The sequence below is a fragment of the Macaca nemestrina genome, chromosome 9 (assembly GCF_043159975.1).
Source record: "Macaca nemestrina isolate mMacNem1 chromosome 9, mMacNem.hap1, whole genome shotgun sequence".
NCBI lineage: Eukaryota > Metazoa > Chordata > Mammalia > Primates > Cercopithecidae > Macaca > Macaca nemestrina.
Genome location: NC_092133.1, coordinates 74,717,193 through 74,739,275, shown reverse-complemented (window position 1 = coordinate 74,739,275; position 22,083 = coordinate 74,717,193). Strand labels below are relative to the sequence as shown.

Genomic DNA, 22,083 nt, shown 5'->3' with positions numbered 1-22,083 from the left:
GTGCACAGATGAGGAGCGAGAGAGGAGCGGGCGCCTGGGCCCGCGGCTGTCGAGCGGGATCATTAATAAGATAGATGTTCCTAATGGCTCCAAGAAGGATCATGGAGCTACTCATTATCAGGGGTTGAAATCGCTAATTATTCGTTTCTCTGCAGCTGTCACTCGCCGCGCCCACCCAAAACACCGGTCCCAGCAGCGGTCCTTTCTCTCATGGCCAACAGGGGGCCGCAAGCATGCATGGCCGGGCCTCAGGGCTGAGGGCAAAGTCTCCATCGTGCATTAAATACTTATTAAACTTGATTAGAACTCAATGCACCATAAAATCTCTTTCAAGTCGGTGAAACGCCTTTGGCTACAGATTTTTTTTCCCCCCAATTCTATCCAAAAGGAACTCCCAAGCACTCAGAGAGTATTGGAAAAATTAGATGATGGTTGAGGCGGGGGAGTGTGGCACCGGATTGGGAATGGGGGAGGTGGATTTGGAATATTTATGGGAGAAGACAGCAACGCCTGGAATGAGGGGCATCAGGAACGAAAAAGGGAGTGTGGATTCAGGCGGGTGGGAAGGCTGCCGGATGCACATATTTTTAGGAACGATATTACCCTGGACCTAAAAATATGAGACATGGCTTTCTTTAAAAGCGATCTAGGTCCTATTTACATTTCAGAGCAAACAGCATATTGTTTTCATCAGGGGGAAATAAGCACTCATGTTTACCTTATGTTTCCTTCAAAATATTTGCATTTCAAAGCCTTCTGAGCTTTAAGTTTCAGAGCTGTTCAAAATGTGGCACCTGGGCTTCTCCCAGATGGGCCATGTTTACAGCCGAAATCCATACCACCCAGCCAGGATGACACCCCAATAAGGGACAAGGGCCCCTTTCAGGGGCATAATGCATCCCCCAAGGGCACAGCAGCTGGGACCAAAGCTGGTGGCCAAATGAGCGATGGGAGAGCCAGACAGCCCAATTCTCAAAACCTCTCTATGAGGTTCTGTGAGTCTTCCTCTTGCCATGTTCTTTTATCCTCTCTGTGGATGAAGGAGGAGAAGGGCTGGTCTGCACAGAGCCTTTGGGGGCCTGTTGGGAGAAGGAGGAAACAGGCAGTGCTGGAACCCGCAGGAGATGTTCCAACAGAGGCAACAACCAAGTGGGCAGGGTAGCAATCCCAGTGCCAGAGGGTTGGACTAAATAACTTCAGCTCCCTCTTCCTGTCCCCAAAGTTTCATTCATTCATTCAACAAACAGTTATTGAGGGCCCACTCTGGGCCAGGATTTGGGCTCACGACTGGGGCCACAATGATGAACTAAACCAATCAGAGCTCACCTTTACTGGATGCTTCCTCTCTGCTAGCCACTGTTCTTGGCTGCACGTGGCAGCCATCTAGCAAACTTTTAAAAATCCCAAAGCCCAAGCCACACCCCAGACCAGTTAGATTCCAGTGTCTGTATCTGACACAAGCCTTGCTGTTTTTTACTTTCTCCAGTGCCCAGGACCAACCCACTGCACCCCCCTTTCTAGAGGTTCCCTGTGGACCTTGGTAGAGGGACAGCTGCTGGTCAACTTGACCAAAAGCACCAAATTCCCAGGGAACCAGCTTGAGAAAGTCCAGGGTAAATTTCAGGGTCCAGGCACCATTAAATTTTCAAACTCCCCACATGATTTTAGCCTGCAGCCAATTTTGAGAACTGGCATTCTGTGCTTCACATATATGAACCCACTTACTCCTCAAACAACCTTCTGAGGTAGGTGAGAATGCTTGCCTCTCCCCCTTAAATGATGAAGCACAGGAACGTTAACTCAGCCACAAGCAGCAGAGCCGGGATTTGAATTCCGGCAGTCAGGCTCCAAAGGGTGCACTCTTAAGAGCTCTGCAGTGGCGTCCCTGGTGCCAGCTACTGTGCTTAGGGAACTCTCGCTCCAGAGAGAGGCCAATGAACAGACACTACACAGAGGGATAATGTCAAGGCATTGCTGCCTTTCCAGCCACCAGCCATTCCCAACCCTGGTCTTTGCCTGACTCATCCAGAGACTAACTGTCCCTGCCTCCCTTGCAGCTATGGTTCTGGCCAACAAGATGCAGTGGGAAGCCTGCTTGGAGCTTTTGGAGAGAGTTTTGCTCCAAGGTTAAAGGACAGGGGTATGAGAAGGAACCTTTTCCAATCCATGCTCATCCTTCCACCTGAGATGTTTCCATGTGAGAATGTGATATTTGCAGCTGCAGAGGCCATGCTGTGACCACAAGGAAAAGGCTGAGAGAATCATAGTCACTGATCAGACTGTCCAACCATTCCGGAACAGGCCCCCTCCAGATGTCTTGTTAAAAGAGAGGTCTAAAATGTCTTCCTTACTTTCAGATATTCAATTACTTGCCCCTGCATCAATTAGAATTAGATTTGACTGTGATTAATAGAAAACCCCCAAATAACAGTGGTTTTTGCAAGATAGAGGCTTATTTCTCTTTCATATATAAGAAGTCTGAAGATAAGCAGCTCAGAATGACAGGGGCAGCTTTAAAGTCATCAGAGAGCCAAGCATCTTTTCTCTCACTGCCCTGCCATTCTTAGCATGTGGCTTCCACTCACAAAGAGGGTTGCCCAGGCTCCAGGCATCACATTTGCTTTCCAGCTAGCAGGGAGGAGGAGAGATGAAAGAAGTATCCCCTCTCCTTTTAAGAACACCTCCCAGAAACTCTTCTGTCTATATCCTATTGACTAGAATTTAGCGACATGACCACATCTGGCTGTAAGGTAGGCTGGGAGCCACATTTGTCCTGGGAAGCCATAAACCTAACCAAAAAGGGGGATTCCATAGATAAGAAAGTAGGATATTTGAGAAAATAAACAGTCTCTTTCATACAATTAAGGCCATCCTAATTAAGAAAGATAATGTCTCTGACGAAGAAGGGATAGGAGTTAGCCAAGACAAAAGAAGGGAGAACAGTGTCCCAGGAGCAACAATTTAGACACAGGCCTAGGAGCAAGACAAAGTGAAATATTTGGAGAACTGAAGAAATCCTGTGACTAGATGACAAAGCAAGGTTGGTGGGCGATGAGGTGGGAAAGCATCAAGAGAGCAAGATTTGCAGGGCCCTTACATAACACCGCCCTAAGGAACTTGGACTTGGAGACCCACTGGAAGGTGTTTGGCAGGAAAGCAACATGGCCGGGGTTGCATAGAAAACACACTCTGGTTGCAGGGTGGAGGATGCTTTGGATTGGAAGACGATAAGATTGGAGGCAGGGAGACCCAGTGGGAAGCTCCTGGAGGCCCCTAGAGAGGTAATGTTGGCCTGGGCAGCACAGAGGCAGATCCCATCTCCACTGGGAGGCAGGCAAGAGGTGGTGGAGAGCAGAGTTATTCAGAGGGCTTGCCTGCAGTGGCATTCGAAGCTTGCACTAGAACCTGAATCCATGCATTGCTGCCTTCATCGAGTGTCTTATAATACAAATTATAGGCATGTGTGTTTGGGTGCACATATAAGCTGAATTAAGTATGTGTTTAGTGTTGTATTTGCTTTACGCTCTGATGGAACCTCCTTACTCCTTCGTGGACCACTAACAGTTTGTGAACCAGCAACACGGATCTGTGAACCACTTGGAACATCACTGGTCTCAAGGAGAGAAAACTGAATTCCTCGTGTAAAGCTGCCCTTCTGTATCTGACACAGGCCTTGCTATTCCTTACTTTCTCTAGTGCCCCGAACCACCCCACGGCACCCTTCCAGAAGTTCCCTGTGGCCCTTGGCAGAAGGACAACTGCTGATCAACTTGTCTAAGAGCCAAATTCCCAGATAACCAGCCTGTGAAAGGAGGCTGGCCTGAGGGTTCCTCACCACCCGCAGGGAGCCCCAGGGGCCTACAAAGCCCTCCCTAGCCAAGCTTTTCCAGGAACAATGCGATTGCCTTAGGGAAGGCAGAGGGAGAAAATGTCCTCAAATTCACTCCCTGGAGAGAGGCCAATGCAAACTGTGGGATTAACTCCTGGGGGGCGTCTCAATTCTGAGGCCATTCTAATAGGAAAGAATGAAGGGGCCCCAGTCAGTTCTCTTGAAAGCAAGAGCTCCCCTCAGCCCAGTGAAAAGGGCTGGAGACCCTCAGGGGCTCCCCAGCCTCCAGGACCAGGCTACATTGAGCACTCCCTCCCCACCTGTGCTGAGACTTCAATGTTGGGCTATCCCCTCTCTCCCAGCTCCTTGGAGGCAGTGGCTGTGCAAGTGTTTCCGCGTCTGCACAACCGTCTCATGCCACCATGGCCAATGAGCACCGATGGCTCTTATGTGCCGAGCACTCATCAAACTGCTTCGCATGTGTTAGCTCATTTAGTGCTGACCCTCAATACATGCATGTCACATCAATTCAGCAAGTAATCTGAATGCATCAGTACTTGGAGGTGTTGGCCTGGTCACTCAGCAGCTTGGTCCAACATCCCTCTGGCAAAGACCAACATGCAAGAGTGGGCTCCCAGGATAGGAGCCTTCTGATTTGAGCTCAGAAGTACAGGCAGTCAGTTCCCTTAGGGGAAGCCTGTGTCCACACAGACTTCCCTGGGATATCTCAGTGGCCAATTTATCAGTCACAGAATCTGAGAGAAAGACAGCTTCAGACTTTGGGCAGAACTCCAAGGAGAGCTGGGGTCTGGAGATCTGCAGGAGCATGGGGACAGGATCTCAGACTCTCGGACTTTCAGAGCAGGCTCTGCCAAGGGCATCCAGCCTACGTGCTCGGGGGCAGATGGCAGATCTGAGGTCAAGAAGGGGAAGTAGTGGGTCCAGTGTCACACCAAGGAGGATAGGGCTGAGGCTGGCTTTATCCCCAACGCACTGCCTGACACGGATGAAGCAGCTGACATGGTTCTGCTGAACACACGGGATACACTGAGGCCATGACCTTGAAGAGGACACCAGCTCCTAACTTAGGCCCTTTGCAGTGCTGACCAAGGAGTGGGGCTGGGGAGCTCGCAATCCTTCCTCTAAACATGACACCGAGAAGTCAGGCCAGGGTCCTGGAAGCCAGTGGAGGGACACCGGAGGACCAGGCCAGCTAGCTGACCCCACAGCCAGAGCTAAGGCACCCATCCCCAGACCTGGCCTCTGGGCCCCTCCGCCATAGGGGACAGCCCACCCTGGGTTCCTCCACCCTGGCTAGTGGAGCCCTGCCCTCTGTGCAGGCCTCATCTCCAGCATCATGTTTTATGTAAAGGGAATTGGGGCGCGGGAGGGGTGGGTAGCCAGTAGCAGACCAGAGAGGCAGGAGGGAGGCAGTGAATAAAATTCTTTGTTTAAGGAAGGCGTGAGCTATGCGTCCACAAGTCCGGGAGAGGCATGTCATTTTGCTGGAAATGCGATTTTCCCTAACAAGTACAGAATTCTACATGACATGTTGAAAAGTGTATCTCTTTGAGAAGCTGCTCTGTATCTCAGAGGCATCGTCAGTACAGAAGCGTGTAATGTGGCAGTTGCCATGGCAACGCCTCGTTTTCCATAGACAGGAAAATCAGAGTGGCTACGTCGATTGAAAGGCCCCAAATAATGTCTCAAGACCAGGCTGAGATCTGGCAAAGGCTTTTGCAGAGGCTGAGGTGCTATTTGGGGGTCTGGGGGCCACTTTATATGTGCTTTGTAGAGAATCCCCAATATAACGTTCAGTGCCTCCTCCTAATTTGACTGAGTCAATGGGATCTGTCCAATGCCACCCAGAAGGGCAGTGACAGGGCCAGGGTGATAAAGCTCCCACTTTGTGGATAGGCGATGCCTGTGGCTGAGGTGATGTTGGCCCCTGCTCCCCTCCTTCCAGCGACCCCTTCTATCACTGTTTCTACTAAAGAAGTAGTTGTCTTGAAGACAGACATTGCGCTTAGCACCAGACAGTAGCAGGCGAGTCAGAAGCAAACATGTTCCCCGCATATACCCCCATATGCACCACCCACTCATGCGTGCCTATGGTGCACGTGCTTCCAGTGTGAGCACAGGGACAGACTTACCCAGAGTAGGTGCTCCACCCATGGGTGCAGCTCTAGCTTTCATACCCATACCTGGGCCCCCCAGGTACAGAGGCTACAGCCCCATCACCCCAGGGCCTGGCACAGTGTCTAGCAAGGGTGGATGTGCACAGATGCGACACCCTGAATTCAACACACACATGTGCACACTCACAAGCATGCACACACTGCAGCCAAGGCTCTGCCCCAACCTCCTGCCCCCCTACATTGACAGGCATCAGCATGAAGCAGGGTGGCCTCCTCCCTCAGTATAGTGCCCTGTGGTTTGCAAGGGGCAAGGGCAGGACTTTCAGAGGGAATCGGCCAAATTTGGAACCCAGCAGGAATGAAGCATCCTTCCACTGTGGGTTCCTGAGTCACCAGGGCTGGCTCTGTGCTGCTCCCCTCTCCCACCTGAGGGAGCTCAGGTTCGGGGCTCCCTCCCTTGTCTGTTGGCTGTGCACTCCACCCTCCGCCTCCCAGGAGGTGACTGGCAGCTAACACAGGGCAGGAACAAGAAAAGCATTCATCCTGCTCCGTCATCTCCAAACACAAGTTAGCGTGGGGGACCGGGGAGTTACAGTGAGGGGAGAGGCGAAGGCCCCCCTCAACTTCCCAGAGGAAAAATTTTATATAACTGTCAGAGATGTAATAGAACTGTCAGAAGTACAGGAAACCAGCTCCACAGATTACAAAAACACATGTCAGGGACCTATTGGTTTAGTGACAGTGTGAAAATCACAATTTTTCTGTCAAGATAGAAAATAGAAACAGAGAAAAACCAGGAGCACCTCAGCATACACCCACTGACAGTGGCTAATGCAGCTCACCATATTTGGGACACCCCCTAGAAGCAAGTCTGAGTGCTCCAGGCTTCCCTGCCCCAGCCCAGGCACTGAGCCACGCCAGCCTTCACCTCCCAGGAGAGGCGCCTCGCCCCTTGGATCCCTCTCTCTGAGAAAGTAGAGGCACGGCCCTTCCCACTGCAAGGTCAGCTGCTCCCCATTGCGCCATGGTCGCTAGCTGTCCTCCAATGACAGGTCCCAGACAGAGATCGGGTCTCACGGTGGTAAAAGAGCCAGTCTCAATCCCCTTTCATTTAAGGTCAGGAGAAAGCCAGTGCGCCCCAACCCTCCGACTCTGGGCGTGCAGGAGGAGGCCAAGTCTTGAGCAAAACCATGGTGCTGCAAAAGTTGTCCACACATCTCTCAGCTGTGTGGGGGTTCTGTGGCCCGCTCTAGAGAGTCACGGCCCCGCACGGTGGCTCACGCCAGTAATCCCAGCACTTTGGAAGGCTGAGGCAGGAGGATTGCTTGAGTCCAGGAGTCCAAGACCAGCCTGGGCAACATAACAAGACTCGATCTCTTAAAAAAAAAAAAAAAAAAAAAGATAAAAAATTAGCTGGGCATGGTGGTGCACACCTGCAGTCTTTCCTACTCAGGAGGCCAAGCCAGAAGGATAGCTTAGTCCAGGAGGTCAAAGGTCAAAGCTGCAGTGAGCTATGATCGCGACCCTGCACTCCAGCCTGGGTGACAGAGCAAAGCCCTGTCTCTAAAAAAGTAACTAAATAAAAATAAATTTTAAATAAATTTTAAAAATGGAGAGTTGCCTTTTCTCTATACAACTTCGCATCCCAGGTCAGTCAGCCTGACAGCATTTCCCACTGTTTCAACTGGAGTGTGGGTGGAAGTATCCTCCTGCCAACTGGAGCCGAGGTGACAGGTTTTGATTGTCCCTTGGCACATGAACAGTGTCTAGACACCCCAGAAGATTGGGACACACTTTGCCGTCAGACAGACCTGGGTTCCCATCCCAGACCCAAAGTCGATGCACCAAAAGTGGTGCATATCTGAGCCCCTCTCTCCTCTGGCGATCATGGAGACAAGTGCACTTCCCTTTCTCCACTGGGGGGATTTTATGAGATGGAAAGTGTGCATTCAGGTTTCCAGGAAGTGGTTGCTCCAGCACCTAACCCCTTCCACAGCCATCAACAGGGCCTATTTTCAGAAGTCATGTTGCAGTTTAAAAAGTATTTTGCATCTAGAACTTTGTGGAGACTTTGTTCGCTTGTTGTAAAATGGAAATCACAATTTCACCCTCACACTTTACCCAGAGGCCAGAATGAACCCCCTTCAATTCTGAAGCACTTCCTGCTTGTGTTAGTCTGGGTCCTACAAGAAGCAGACACCCATATGGGATGCAATGTGTGAGGAATTTATTAGGGAAACGTCCATGTGCGAGAAAATGGAGAGGGGGTGAGGAAAGGCTGGGAGAGCTGCCGCCAGATCCCAGAGCAGGTCTGACCATGAGTGAAGAAAAGATGCTATGCAGTCTCAAGAAGGCTTGGCAAGGCCAAATCTAGGGGTCAGGGCACGGCCCTTGTCTACTGGGACACGCCTGTGCACTCAGTCGCTGGCTGGGAGCATAGACACAGCGGTGACATCAGAACGTGGCAGCTGGAGCTCTCATGGGGCTGTGCTCCCACAGGGAGGTCTTCAGGGCACCCCTCATAGCCACCACAGGGTCCCCTCTTATGTGCCATGCTCCTGCCGACAATACTCCTTTCCACTCTTTGCCTGACGAATCCTGGCTTGTCCAGTGAGTCTAGAAGCAGAGGCTCTTTCCTCCAGGCAGCCCACTCTGATCTCTGTCCCTTTTCTCATCGGACATTGACTGCCATGTGCTGCAATTGTGTGGAGACTCCTCCTTTCCGCCACTACATGGTGTGTCCTGCTGTCACTTACCCACTCCCCAACCCCAGCTGGCCCTGGGCCTGGGACTGAGCCAGAGCTCACAAATATGGACCAATGGTAAAGTCAGATAGATGCCCCCAAGGCTGGCAAGGGTGTTTGGATTTGGGAGTGCTGATTCTAGAACCCCTCGTCTGTCCCATTATGAAGCCCTCCAACTCATATTATTAGTCATGGGAAGGGCCTGGGCACCAACTGGTCAGAATGGCAGTAGACATGAGCAGATGTCTGCCCTGCCGCTGCCTCAGCTCACATCCAGGATACTGGGGCCCGTGTACCCCTGTGCCAGGAAATAGACAGGTACTCAGGGTCCCTCTGGATGCTGGTCCAGGAAAGATGGATCCAGGAAGCAGAGTTCCACATCAATAAGCAGGGAGACAGAGTCACCAAGTATCCACTGCAAAAGGGACATCTGAGCTCATCTACCTGATAGTCCCCGCTGGTGTACCCCACTCACTGAGCTGTCAATCGCCTTAACCCTCCTGATCACCAGAGGAGGTTTTGGGGCACCCAGGGTCTCCTAATCTGGTCACTCGTTGCCTGTTGATGCTGTAGGCTTTACGAATTTTATCCTACTGTATGCATGCCATGACCTTATAAAAAGGCCAGGAGACATTCTAGTCTGACCCCATCATGCGGAGGAGGAAACTAAGGCCCAAGAAGAGAAAGGATACCTATTCAGAAGCATCAGGAATGAGGAAGTCTGGGATCTCATCCCAGAGAGCAGCTGGATCCACCATCCTAGAACATCTCAGCTCTGCTGCTACCCACCTTAGTACCCCATCAGCTTCAGCTCCATCTGGGCCTCCATCCCCAGAGCAGCTTCCCCTCCTCCCACCAACACTGTGGCCCAAAGATCCCCACATCCCTCCTGACATTCTCTGCAAAGAGTGAGCTCATCTCTCCAGCAGCCACCTCCACCTTCTCTGGTTTCCCATCATGGGAAGGCCTCATTGGGGAAGGCATCATGCCGGAATAGGATGTTCAGCTAATAAATATGTATGCAGGATTTTTATTACTTAATAGTTGTAAGGTTAATCGTCATGGTGAACGCCTATATTTAATGTGTCAATGGAGCTGCAAAATGCCAAACTGAATAGCTTTAACACACATTAGTTCTACTTGTGAATCTACAAATAGGAACCTTGTCAGAAAAGTATTCAAACCGAGATCAGTATTGATTGTGGTCCTCGGGAAAGGCACTGGACTGTGACAGTTTAAAATGATAAATGTCTAGAGAATTATTTGCCTGTATTGATAAAAAGAAGCAGATATAAAGCTGACAGTCTCAGAGGAGGCAGCGCTGGTGAGTGTGGCCAGCACATCCAGCATCGTTAGGGACTTGGAGCTAATCTCCCCTTTGATATGGAGACGATCCCCAAGGGGTCTGGCCCTGCCCTGTGCTGGGGCTTGTAGTAATTGCAAAGGAGGGGGCTCTCTGGGCATGCTCAGTCTGCTCCTGGGTCCCTGCACTGGCCAACCCACTGTAATTTTGGAAGGGAGCCTTCTGCAGAGACCCAAGCGCTTTTCATTCCATTGCTCACCTCCTGCGCAGCAGCCTTCTGAGGCTCACCAAGCAAGACTGAAGTCCTCAACCCAGCCTTAGAACTCTCATCCCAAATAGCACTGTCTCCTTTCCAACCTCACCACTCAAAGCTCACCCCCAGAGTCTCTGTAGCAGCAGGACTGGCAGGTTGCAGCTCCCGTGAACTCCTCCCCGAAGGCTTCACTCACACTCCCTGTCCATCAGAGCTGAGCAAAGCCAACTCATTCTTTAGGACAAATCAACCCCCACATTCTCTTCAGGTCTCTACTCCAATACTACCCCCTCTAGAAGCTTCCCCGGGCTGCCCTAGTTGGAAGAGCATCCCCTCTCACTCTCAGTCTCCTTACCCTGCGATGATATTTTCTGAGCCTGCATCACCACCTGGAATGCATGTTTATACGTTAGTTAAGGTTTGCCCATTTCCCACCCACAGTGTAAGTGTCATGGGGAAGACACTCTATTACATTCATCACCATGAGCAGTGTCTGGCACATGGAAGGTGCTAGATAAGCCTTTGTTGAGTTAATGAATGAATGAATGAATGAATGAGTCCTTCAGGAAGCCTTCCAAACCACTCCCAGCTCAGTGATTACCCATTCCATCCTTCTCTTTAAAATCACTCAGGACCTTTCCTGTCTCTCACCACTCACATCCGTGTTCAAAAACCACCCATGGCTCCCTACTGCCTAAGGACCAGGCTTGAATTCCTGAGCCTGACCTGCAAAACCATACCCCATCTGGGGCCACTCCCAGACTCCACCTCTGCTCCTCTCTTCTGCATCTCAGGCTAGGTTTCTACTGCCCTCCTGCTTCACAGGATCTGGCTACGCTCTCTCTGCATACCACCGCAGGACTGAGGCTTCTTTGGACATCCTGCATGACCCAAGTATGGCTTCGTATCATGGTTGGCTCCCAGTTATACAGCCAAGGACCTGTCCTGTCCTGTCCCCACCCTGGGGTCTGGGTGGCACTGCAGAATCCAGTCTATATCTGAGCTCTGCTTATTTCATGGGGACCTTAGTCACAAGCCTAGGGGCAGGCACTCATGTTCACATGTGCTTCTACAAGGGAACATAGTATCCGGGACGGTGCCCAGATACTACTTTAAAATCTCATCTCAGATGGCCTGTTCGTTGCTGAGTTTTCTGTTCTCCCTTTCCTGTCCCTTGCAGCTGTGCACCCTTGTTTCACAAGACGCCGGCTGCACAGGGGAAAGCAGAAGGCACCCACGGGATGTCCTGGCTTTTGTTTCCACAGATATAAATCTGTTAGAAGATGTGGAGGCTTTGCAGAGAAAGAAAGCAGGACAGCCAGGCTCTTAGCAAGAAGCAAGGGATCTTGGAAGAAACGTAAATGTGGAAGTATTGCTCCCAGACCAAAAGGAGATTTCCCCAAGCTGGAGGGAGGAGAGTAGTGAAAGCTGTTCCTCGAGAGAGGGACTCTGCCTTCTCTTCTCCTGCTGAGCAACAGCCTACAGCAAAGGCTCCTGGGGAGACCTCTGGGGGCCAGGGCTGGGGACAGCCACAGAAAGGAGCCTTGTGCCTTAGTCAGGTCTGGAAGGCAGCAGAGAGCAGGCTGTGCCCTGGAGGGGCCTTACAGGCAGGGAGAGTGAGGGCCCAGGGGCCTGAGGGGTGATACCCAAAGGACCCTCCCTCTGACTCCTGGGATGAACCATGCCCAGAGGGGTAATTTGAGAGGCAGGAGGACAACCCCAGAGGAGCCGAGGTGATGAGTTTCCACCAGCTCCACAGAATGGATCGTGGAAGCAGCTGTGGGACAAGTGATTTGTGTCACCAGCTGAGTGAGGGGACTAAGATTCATGACCTCAGCAGCAGGTACTGCTGCCTGTCCCCCCAGTCTACATGCCCTGACAGCAGGTGCTGAGCTTCCTCCTGTCACTTCATACCTGCCCAGGTTGGTGCCAACATGAATAGGTGGGAATTTGCTACATGTGGAGGGCTGACTTTCTGTACTTTGGGAGATGTTTCCTGCCCACTTCCCATCAAGGAGGCATTTGTCACAAGTGGATCCCTAGGAAGAACCATGGAATGAAGATACAGAGCATGCTCACTGCCCCAGCGAGGGCTTCTGGGAGGGGCAGCAGCAGGCCCCACACTGCACTCACTCTGGGGCCTTGAGACGAGGCCATGTGGGGAGAAGGAGCCGTCATGGTCCTTCTTCCACGAGAACACCAGGGTCATCCCGTCCTGCTCCACGTGCTCTTGTCTGCTACCACAAGCTTCTCCCTCATGCCTCGAGGAAGATCCTGACATTACCTAGAGCAGAGGGGCCCTGAAGAGGCCTTGACACTTCCCAGAGTCAAACCACTCACTGTAGAACTAGAGGTGCCAAGGCCCAGAGAGGGCAAGCTGCTCATCTGACATCACACAGCCGCTTAGCAGATCTGAGACCACAACCAGGTCTCTTGCCTCCCAGGAAGTTACTTCCTGTAGCACCCCACAGTATCTTGCAAGAGTTTGTTTGGGCCTCCATGTAACTGCCAGACCTCCACAGCCACAGCAAGGGTCCTGCCGAGGGACATGTGGTTTCAGCAGGAGTGATGAGAAGTGGACTGAGAATCAGAGACCTGGCTTCTAGGGTCACCTGTGGCATGTCCCATGCTGGGGCCTCCAGGAGTCTGGAAGGCTGATCTCCTCAAGAAGGAAGGGAGGGTCATGGACTAGGCCAATGTGAGTGGGAGTGGGGGAGGCATGGGTGCACGATAAGAAAGACTCCAGAATCCACCCCCCTATGGTCCTCCAAGAGGCTTGCTTCCAAGCAACTTGTTTTCAGATGTCTTTCACTGGGGCCTCTGCTTACAGTCATCCCAAAAGGGATTGCACTATTAAAATAAATAGGTGACCCGGCAGCCCCAGCCTGGGCAGACTCTTTCAGAGATTACACTGTGGCTCAGTGGGAGGAACTGCACTTGGGCAAAGGATACCCCAAGAGAGCCTTAGCCTCCGACTCAGCCACTGTCCCAAGGCAAAGTTTTGAGAAGGAACTGAAAACCAGCAATCCTTGCAGGCAATGTGTGGACTCAGAAGGGGGCTGCCAGGTGCTCTGTGGGACCGCGGTGGTGCTGCCTGGGAAGAGAGCTACCATCATCTTTTCTTTAAAAGGTCACATCCAGGGCCCTCAGCCTGGCTTGAAATAGCTGCCCCTTCTGCAGAGCAGGCCAGGAGCTGCTGCCAAGGAGAATAGGCTGGGCTGGAGTCCAACAGAGACCAGAGAGACACATCTGGCCAGCATAGCCTGGGTGTGCAGGGAGCACTAGGGGAGTGGTGTTTCTGAGATTCGGGGATGACCAGATTGGAAAAGCCACCAGGCCTGCCCTCACCTTTCCCCAGGCCTGGGCTGACACAAATAGAAGGTCAGACAGAAAAAACATTTCTTTTCTTTCTTTTTCTTTCTTTCTTTCTTTCTTTCTTTCTTTCTTTCTTTCTTTTTTTTTTTTTTTTTTTAATGTATACCTTGGTTGAAGACTCACAGACACCAGCACTGAACCTCACACAGGGAGCACTCCATAAGCCAGACTCCAGGTATCAGGAGGCATCTAAAAGGTGATGAAAAGGAGGAGGTGTGGAAAAACTCCAGAGTTTAGAAGGGACAGCAGTGGACCCTCCAAACAAGGGGAAATGCTTTCAGCAGCTTCTCTCCCTGGACTGTCAATGACCAGGATCACTTCAGAATATAGGGGCGCAAAACTTTCAAAGACCCAAAGGTGAGGAAGAAGGGGAGCCTTGGAGCTTGAAGCGCCTGGCGAATGAGGCAGCGGATACAGTGAGCCTTACAGTCTTGAGAGCCTGAGACCCCCGACCCCAGGGGAAGACGGAGCGACTGCAGGAGGACCAGAGACAAATCACAGGGAGTTTTCAAGAGGCTGGGGAGCAAGAGGTCAGCAACAGAGAGGCTGCAGCAGCCTCCACAGATAGCTCAGGCAGTTGACGGATGCCAGAAGGAGATGGATGACCAGCCTCCATGTGGATCGGAGCCGGAGGGCTGCGCACCCCGCTCAGAGATGACAGCCAAGGAGGGCGGAGGACCCAGAAGAAAACAGCTCTGCTGGTTCAACACAGGGAGGACAGCCATCCCCCCTGCCTGGGGCATTCTCAATGACTTGGAGCCCCAGTGGGCCTGGGGAGGTGGGCTGTGGGCAGTTGGCCCCTGGTCACTGCTTTGCAAGAGCCATTCTTGCCCCTCTGCGTCTGACTCCGTGGCATCCTCACACTCCCTCAAGTCGCTCTCCCTGTCTGCACAGATGCGACTGTTTTTCTGGAGATATCAAATTCAGCACAATAAAGCTAGTTATGAAACAGACACTTGTTAAAGGACGTAGCAAAATCTGGTTTTCCGAACCTAGTACCTTTACCATACAAACACGAGAGACTCTAAGTGATCTTGGAGCCCAGTTGTGGTCCAGTGCTTCTGGTAGCAGAAAACTGTTCTTCATGTATAACCTTCCTTAGAAAACTGAATGTAGGACCAATGAAAGAAAAGCCACTGTGGTTGGGGTAAAGGAGGTGGGTCTCACCCCTGCCTACCCGCTTTCCTCTCCCCATCCCTGCCAGTGAGCCCCAGGGTTCCACAAATCAGAGTTTGGAAACTGACGGATTTGTCCAATCCCCTAATTTTACAAATAGAAAAATGGGATCACAGAGAGAAAAGGGCACTTGTTCGAGACCACACAGTACTCCAGAATTTGGGACCTAGAACACAGTAAGAAGGAAGAGTCCTGGTCATTATTTTTCTAGTATCAGAAAACCATGGCGCATGCAGTGTGTGAACAGAGGTCCCAGGAGTCCCTAAACAGTCTCAGGAAAAGCTCCTTCCCCTTGGAGAAGTTGCACACCCTCCAGTAAAGAGAAATCCTCTTATTGCTGCAGAAACTGCTCTTCTCCTTCCTGGACTGCCTTCTTGGGTCTTTCCCTCCTTTTCTTTTCAACAGTCAGAGCAGACGCAGCCCCACACAGTTCCCCGACGCAGGGCCTGGAGCCCTCACTCCCTGCCTCTAATTACCCTGTGATAGATGTTGGCGTTGCTGCTAAAGGTATCTGCGTTCAGCCTTTATGGTCATTTTCCAACAGCCCAGACCTTTTAAACTCTCTTGTGGGAGCAGGTTAAGATGATTATGCAGATGGATGGACCCCGGTGCAACATTATGTCAGCGATGGAGATGTAGGAGCTGCAAATGGGCCATGATTACCACCAAGAGGAGGCTGCTGCAGCCACTGCAAGCCGAAGGGAAGTGCACAAGATCCCTGGGCTCTAAGAGCAGCCTCAGACACAACACACACTCACACACACTCCTCCTCAGCCTCTCTAGTTAGCTGTCTGGCTACAGTCAGACTCTGTTCCCATGGAAACGTGAAATGTCAACCATGGCTATTGGGATGCCAGGAAGACACAGGTCTCCTGGAAAGAGAAGCAGCCAGAACCCAGGAAGGTCCTGCTCTCCAGCTGGCTTGATGGGGCTGGGGAGAACCAAGTCAGATGCAGAGCTGGACCCCAAAGGACAGCACAAAGAGCAGTTCTGGGGACCAGGAGGCTCCGGTCAATCGTTAGACAAGGGCGAGGTTACACATCATGGTGTTGATGCTTCAGTCCTGGGCACCTCCTAGAAATGGGCTAAGCATTGGGCTCTGTGCTTCCTAGCAGACAAAGCAGAGAGGAAGACACAGTCTCATTCAGCCTGGTTTCCATAGATAAAAAGGAAATCTCCATAATCGGCCCTCCTTTTCCTGGTTCTAAAGGTGAGAAAAATGTCTCCCAGCAATTTCCTTGGCACTCTTCCTCCTGCAATAAGCACAATAACTAGCTACTTAAGGGCTGCTTCTCCCAACATCCGGCCTTCAGCACAAGCCCATGGTACCATACCTAAGTGGAGCTGGGCGGTGAGGCAATGCTACCTGGAACAGAACACATGGCAAGGTAGGGGATGGTCTGACTTTAAATGAAGGAAAGGCGCGGGCTCTTCTGGGAGATGGATGGGCAGTACAACCCTCTGGTCACCCTCCAGAAACAGAGGGACTCCTTCAGACTGCAGAGTTTATGGTTGTCATCTTGGAAGGGAACCAGCAGGGCAAACATCCTGTGTTCCAAGCAGTGGGTGTGGGTGATGTGTGTGGAGCACCTGGAGAAAACAGGTCCTAAACGCAAGACTTACAGCAGCAGGAGCATTGAACACATGATTGCTCCAGGCTCACCCTGGCCTTGGTCTTTGTAACTAATCTTAAGACCACTTGTGAATGGGGTTGACGTTCCATGCTGAAGGACCATGTCTGAGCTAAAGACCCGGGGCTGCGTTGAGCCTGGGCCTGAGAAGGAACAGCCATGGGAAGCCAGGGGGCAGTGATGGGGGAACCAGGACAGGGTGGGAAGCCAGTGGGCAGTGATGGGGGAACCAGGACAGGGTGGGAAGGCAGGAGGCAGTGATGGGGGAACCAGGACAGGGTGGGAAGCCAGTGGGCAATGACAGGGGGAACCAGGACAGGGTGGGAAGCCAGGAGGCAGTGACGGGGGAACCAGGACAGGGTGGGAAGCTGGAGGCAGTGTTGGGGGAACCAGGACAGGGTGGGAAGCCAGGAAGCAGTGATGGGGGAACCAAACAGGGAGGTCACTGCCTTTCCCATACAGATCCCTCCCCTGTGTCTGAGTTTAGGAGCTTAAGGAAGCCTAGGACCTGTATCTTCTGAAGCCAGGAACTAGAAACAGACAGAAGTGGATTCTTTCTTGTAATAGAAGCAGGGAATCAACACCAACTCACATCGTCCCGCACCATGATTAGAAGCCCTCATTAGCCAGGCATCCAGTGACAGGCACTGTCCTGAGTAACGTGTGTTAATCACACCTCTCTATGCCTCATAATGAGCCTGCGAGGGAGATGTAATTGTTCCTAGTTTATAGTTGGAGATACTGAGGCCTAGAGAAGCTGTAAGACTTTCCCAGGGGTACCCAAGGTACAAAGGGGCAGGCCTGGCAGAGGGAGCCTTCATAGGAGCCCAATAGACCAAAAGAATCAGCATCAAATGGCCCAGCCTTTGGAGTCAAGCTCATATGGACTGGAAACCCAATGTGGTTAGTTCCCTAACTGTGCGACCTCAGCCAAGTGATTTAACTGCTCTGAGCTTCAGGACCTTCATCTGGAAGTTGAGGTTAATTATACCCATCCTCAAGAGTCATTGTCAAGATGAATGAGGTGATGCAGGAAGTGCACCTAGACCCACCACGGCAGGTGCCCACTAACTGTGAGAGAGGGTTGCACTCTGGGAAGGTGAGGGCTGCCCTGTCTAGCGCATCCCTGTACCCGCAGGGTCTCTGAAGGCTGGCACAAGATAAATAGGCACTGGTGAAATAGCTGGGGAACTAACGTGGGCTTTTTTCTTCTTGAAAAGCAACATATGCTCATAGAACATGAGAAATGGAAATATGCATTTTTTAAATGTCATGCCAGAGTCCCACCTCCAAAAAAAAATAATCCCTGTTCTGCTTTTTCTTTTAGGTAAATCATTCGAGTCCTATGGATTCCTCACTCCCAGCCAAGACTTCTGCCGCTAGTATTTTAGCCAAAGACTTCCCCAGGCAAACCAAGCCAGGAATTGTCCTGATGCTCGTGTCCCTCCTATTGGAGATAGGACCCAAAGGGAGCTACCTCGTCCTCCGTCCTGCTCAGGTCTCTGCTGCCCACCTATCACCCCCACCTGCTCTGCTGCAGTCAATGTGGGAAGTCCTCCCCTCTCAGAAATGCTGGTGACTCAAGTGCTTGCAGCTTAAGGGCTGCCACCATGTGAAGAAAGTGTCCAACTAGACCCTTCAAAACAGAAGCCTTGGGGTGGAGGGAGGAGTGCCCAACAGCTCACTCTGACATGTTTCTGAGAAGTGCTCCCTACCATGGCACGGTCCCCAGGACCTTTCATGACCTGCTCCCTGCCTGTCCCTCACGCCTTCCCATAATGTCATCTCCTCTATGTTCCAGTCACACCCAGCATCTTTGCATTCAGCCCCCGCTTTCATGCTTCAATCCCTCAACATAAAATGTTCTTCTTGGGTCTGAGTGGCAAACTCCTACTCATCCTTCAAGGTCCCACTCAGACACCACCTCTTCCAAGCCAGGAAGCTTACCCTAAACCCCCAAAGTTGGTGAGTTGGCCCTGCCCTGTGTTTCCACATCCCTGGGCTTGCCTCCACTACGGTCCTACCACTCTAGTATCACGGCCTGGTCACTTGGCAGAGCAGGAGCTCCTGGCAGATGTGGTATGGTAACTGGTAACTGTTGGAGCATTCTGCCACCTCTGGGTGAGTGCACTGGGAGCTGTCCCATATCTATGCCCCCCAGGGTTTAAAGCAGGGCCTGGGACAGAGTCAGGCTCACTGAATGTCCAGGGTAGGAAAGTAGGGAGGACATAATGGGGAGGAGGACCACTGGATGGGAAGACAAGAGGAAGTTGAGTGGGACCCTCCTGTGGGTCTGGGGTTGGCTACTTGGGCCCATAATGTGATGAAGAAACACCAACTCCACGCTGAGAAAGCTATTGACAAGCAGGGCCAGCTGGCTGTCTATGGGACGACCACCAACTGCCCTGTGCTTCTTCTCGCCCCTGTCCCAATCTAGAAGCACTCAGGAGAGGCAAGAGAAAAAACTGCTGAGTCGTATGGCCTTGCGCAAGGGCAGAATTCATGGTGAGAAAAATGCCCTCCTCCCCTAAGCCAGGCAGGAGAAAGGCCTCCAGTAGAATCATGCCTAGAGACAGGAATGCCTCCAGGAAAAGGAGATCAGCGCCTCCCCACCCCAGCTGGACGCTGGCTGAATGCGGAAGTGGGAAGCGCGGCCTAGGGGAGGGCACAGCATACTCCCCCGGAATGTGAACACAGGAAGTGGTGCCTTCTTGTCTGGCAGTCTGTGCAGGAAGGAGGCTGCAGCTTGCTGTAGAGGCCTGCACTTGCAAAATGAAAACAGACCAAAGCTTAGAGGGCTGGGAATAGGATGGGTGATCACTGACCCCATGCTTCCTGGCTTTCCCAGGAGAAAGAACCCATGGAGAGGACCTTGAGGCTCCACATACGCAAGCACAGAAGTTAGAGCTGGGGCGGGACGTGTGTGCTGCCCAGGTGGCTGCCACCCAGATGAAGTCCTTCCTGGGGGCACACTCAGGAATGAGGGAGGCAAAGTGAAGCTGGACACTGCTCCTGAAGACCCCCCACTTCACCTTCTGCATGGAGACTACCACTAGAAAGGGGTCACCACTGAGATGGGCAGATGCACACCAGGCAGATGCAGCTTTATCCAGCCCAAGCAAAAGCCAGCCATCTCACTGAGAGGAGGCGAGTGAAGCAAGATGGTCTCCACCCTTCCCATCCTGGAAAACCCAAGAAAGGAGGAAGAAGAGTGGACTCAAGACGAAAAGCCTGTTTCTCCTTCCCCACTCCACGGAGACAGGTTTGACTCAGCGGTGAGACTGCTGTTTTGTATCAGACCAGAGGAGGTCCTGATACATGAAAGTGGCCAGAAGTTATGGGACAAAAGGAGTCAACAGAGTGAGAGGGACAGGAGAAAACAAAACCATGTAACAACTCCACTCCACTGTGTGGCATCTTCACTAAACTAGTTACAGGGGGAAGAAAGAGAGGCAGATGAAAGAGGTGCTGCAAGAAAGGAAAAGAAAGAAAGAATGGGACAGGAAGGAAAGGTAGACTTGGGCATTGGAAGTCAACACTCAGAAGCAGGTACTAAAGCCAGCACCCAGGTGTCCACATCCTGCTAGCTATTGCTAATCCAAGCTGAACCTCTCAGCAACTGGGCGAGAGCTCCCCTGGAAACAGGCCTGCGTTCCAGGACAGGGCCCCCACTCAACCCAAGGTGCACATCAGGGTCACCTGGAGAATCTTTAAAAACTATCTACCCTGACCCTGCTTCAGCCCAACAGAACCCAGCCTGGTCAGAGGGCTGGGAAATGATCAGTTTTAAAACTCCTCAAGGGATTCGAATGTTCACCCAGGATTGAAAACCATAAGACAAGATGACTCGCAAAGGGTGGTCTTTGGACCAGAAGCAGCAGCAGCACCTGGGAACTTCTAGGAATTCAGATTCTCAGGCCCTGCCCCTCCTCCACTGAATCAGAGTGGGGCCCAGCAATCGGTTTTGACAAGTGCTCCAGGTGATTCTGACACAGGTCAAAGTCTGCAAACCACTGGAGTAGAGTCTACCTGAAGAGAAAAGGTGAAGTGGGGGAGGAAGGAGGAAGTGGTGGTGTGGGCTGTGGGGTAAGGAGAACTGTGGGAGCATGGGGCAGTGATGCCCTTTCCAGGCAAACACACCAGGTCCCTGACATCCCATCCAGGCCCACGTCCCCACGTCCCACTCTCTCCAGTTCTTCAGCTCCCCAAAGACCCATGGGGAAAGCCATGAGCACAAGGCATCCTGTGACGCAGACGGTCTTACTCCAGCACAAAATGCTGAGCTCCTGTGAACACGGTCCATGGATTCACTCTTGGTTTCCAAGGCACGTCAGGAGTGAGGGGAACTGCTAGCGCTCCCATTAACCAACCCCGATTAAATCAGCTGAGATTCTCAAAGGCTAGCACCACACAAATGGAAACTAATCATAATAATTTACTAATTGTCTCCAAGCTGGAGTCACTCTAATCTCCATGGACAAAAGACAGCAATTAAAAGTCTTCCAAATTCTAAGAGCTGAGGCTGTACCCTTCTCCCAGCCAGGAGGGTGCAGGTGGCAGGGAGTTGTTCTGAGGACCAGAGAAGCAAGGCAGAGGGAAGGGTACAGGGATGGATGCTTCCTGGATAGGGAGGTAGGCAATGATGAGAAGGTCCAGGAACTGAGGAATGGATGCCACCCAGGCTTACTGCTGGGAGTCCTACAAAAGCTCAGCTTGCAGTGGTCAAACTCGCTTGCCCTGGTTTTTATGCAGCATCTAGCTTCTCTGCCACCTCCTCCAGGAAGCCTTCCCAGGCTGCTTCGTGAGAGAATGGGCTGAGCACACAGGTGTGGAGTTACACATTGGAAATTATCTATTCCTATGCACCAATGAGCTTTAACCGTGTTTTACCATAGAAGAATCTGAGGCTCCAAGAGGCACCATGACTTGGCCAAGGTCACACCTGGAGATACAGCTGGGATTAAAACCCAGGTCTGCAAACACAAGACTCTTCTCTGAGGCAGAGTTAGAGGAGCATGTGGGAAAGTAGCTGTTCTTTTAAAGCACTTTCTACCCAAGTGTCATCTTTTCAACTATTTTTAAGGTAATAAGTTGACAGGAGAGTTGTTTTGACTATGGTGAGAAGTCATTAAAGAAAGCAGTGTAAAAACAAGCCTGTGAGACACACAGAGCAGACAGGCAGAGGGGTTGGAACTTTCTACACGCTGGCTCCCTCCGAGCAATGCACAGGACCCGCCCCCCGGGACCTGCCCCCAGGCTCCCTCCTGCTCACCTCTAAAGCAGCTTCTCTTCTCCAGAAGCCCCCCTAATCTCCTATTACCAGTTCCCAGACCCACTTATGTGAGACTTGACAGCTCCCTGTCTAGACTGCAGACTCCTAAAGTCTTAATTGCTCTTTCATCAACAGAGAAGGGCTGCTTCTTCGTCAAGCAGCCAACCACTCAGGAGTCCTTGTTGAGCTCCTACAGGGTACCAGGCTGCACAGGGATTCAGAGATGCCTGAGGATTTGATGGATCATCTGGGGTCAGAGGAGGACAAGTTCAGACACTGCTTGGCCCAGGCCTCGTGCCAGATGTGAGGCTCCCAGCAAAAGTGAGACTCAAGCCTTCTGGATGCTGCACTAGCCCCCCTCC

The 22,083-nt window shown here is 51.8% G+C and overlaps 1 non-coding gene across 1 annotated transcript; it reads right to left on the bottom strand.

The window, feature by feature from the left end:
* Nucleotides 1-13,856: 13,856 nt before the first annotated feature.
* LOC112423917 (small nucleolar RNA SNORA71) lies at nt 13,857-13,974 on the bottom strand. The gene has a single exon (XR_003014523.1). It is a non-coding gene; the product is annotated as a small nucleolar RNA SNORA71 (small nucleolar RNA).
* Between the last annotated feature and the right edge of the window lie 8,109 nt (nt 13,975-22,083).